Source organism: Propithecus coquereli, unplaced genomic scaffold (assembly GCF_000956105.1).
Source record: "Propithecus coquereli isolate 6110/MARCELLA unplaced genomic scaffold, Pcoq_1.0 Scaffold269, whole genome shotgun sequence".
Taxonomy (NCBI): Eukaryota; Metazoa; Chordata; class Mammalia; order Primates; family Indriidae; genus Propithecus; species Propithecus coquereli.
The window spans coordinates 2,138,415-2,140,335 of NW_012148274.1; the positions used below are offsets into that span (position 1 = coordinate 2,138,415).

General features: G+C 54.1%; 1 protein-coding gene across 1 annotated transcript in view; it reads left to right on the forward strand.

The window, feature by feature from the left end:
* The window catches only part of SLC6A13 (solute carrier family 6 (neurotransmitter transporter), member 13), a 46,403-nt gene that overhangs the window by 21,831 nt on the left and 22,651 nt on the right, over window positions 1–1,921 (forward strand). The gene's annotated exons all lie outside the window — the stretch shown is intronic.

Below are 1,921 nucleotides of genomic sequence, written 5' to 3' on the forward strand. Positions count from 1 at the left end.
CATGACTTTTGACTGCCCTGAAACTTTACTACTAACAGCTGCTGTTGCCTGGAAGCTGTACTGATAACACAAACAGTCGCTCAACGCATATATACTGTATTCTTGCAGTGAAGCTAAAGAAAATATCATTAGGGAAATCCTAAGGAAGAGGAAATATATTTACTATTCATAAGTGAAAGTGGATCAGCATAAAGGTCTCTGTGCTCGTGGTTTTCAGGTTGAGTAGGCTGAGGAGGAGGAAGAGGAGGGGTCGGGCTTGCTGCCTCACGAGTAGTAGAGGCAAAAGAAAAATCTGCAGAGTTCAAACCTGTGTGGTTCAAGGGGTCAACTGGAATTTATAAGAGCAATTACAGTTGTGTGTCACTTAGCAACGGGGATACTGAAAAACGCATCGTTAGGTGGTTGCGTCACTGTGGAAGGTCACAGAGCGAGGTCGCGTGCACGCAGATGGCTATGCGTGCAGCCGTTGCCCCGGGCTACCCCTGCATGTTCCTGCCCTGAGTCCTGCAGGCCAGCGTGACGCGGCGGTAAGTGCCGGCGTCTCTAAACATGTCTAGACCTGGCAAAGGCACAGTGAGAACGCTGCGTCGTGATCTGACGGGGCCGCTGTTGTGTGTGCAGTCTGTGGTTGCCCGGAACATCCTCACGCAGCGCGTGACTAGTTTCTCCCGTGCTGGTACCGCCGTCGCGTGGCTACTGAGCCCTCACGCTGTGGCGAGCGCATCTGAGGAGCAGAGTCTTATGTTCTTTCTGTAACTTTAACTGCAATGGCCACACCTGGGTCGTGGCTCCCTCCCGGGCAGCGCGGATGCAGGGCGTGTGGACACTGTTCTGTCTGGGCTCTTGGCGCAGCGGCGCTCACGCCCAAACCCCGCTCAGTGCCTGCCACGGGGCCCTGTTCTCGAGAAGCGGGCTACCGCGATTAACCCTTTCTTGCTCAGATGAGTTACTCACCTCCGGTCTGGAGTCTGGTTTCCTGTATCCCCGCATGGCCCGGCCCCCACGTGGCCCCTCCCCACGCTCTCGCTCCCCTCCGGCTCCCCGCGCTCTCTGCCACCACCTCCACGCCGACCCCGGTTTTCGAGGGAAAAGTCAGATCTTGGAGTTGCCTCGCCCGACGCCCCAAGACTGCATTCGGTTTTTTCAGACGTGTCTGCGAGTCCCTGCGCTGGCCTGCGGCACCTCCACGCTTTAGTCTGTCTCTCTCTCTTTTTTTTTTTTTTCCGAGACAGGGTCTCACTGTGTCGCCCAGGCTAGAGTGCAATGGCGTCATCACAGCTCACTGCAGCCTCCAACTCCTGTCTTCAAGTGATCCTCCCGCCTCGGCCTCCCCCAGTGCTGGGATTACAGGCCCGAGCCACCGCGCCTGGCCTGTGGCCTCTGTGTGTCTCTTGACTCAACTTCCCCCCCAGTCAGCAAGACCTTGAGGGCCGGGGAGGCTCTTTATCTCTCTGTCTTTGTACCTAGCCAGCCACGGCCGCCGCATAGCACTCACAAATATTTGTTGAATGAAGGTTTAAAAATCAGTTTTATTCTCATTTTTAAACTTTATATCTGTTCCCTCCTTCCTTCCTTTCCTTTCCCTCCCTCCCTCCCTCTTTCTCTCTCTTTCTTTCTTTCCCCTTTCACTTTGTTACAACCGTGTACACTGAACTCACCCCAGACAACCAGCTTATCAGACGGTGAAGATTTTATCCAGATCTCAGCGGGGGTAGGGGAGGGTCCCTCTTGAAAAAAGTATACATTTTTGGAGGTCTAGAGCTTTTGCTTCAGGGCATCACTGGGCCGCTCTGCCTTTGCGTTGATGGGGGTCTCTGAGACCCCTCTGAGGCGATACCCGAATCTTTTGTTTTTGACATTTTTGACATCTCTCCTGGTGAGTCTGGTTCTACTCAAGGCCTCGGCTTTGAACAGTGTGAGA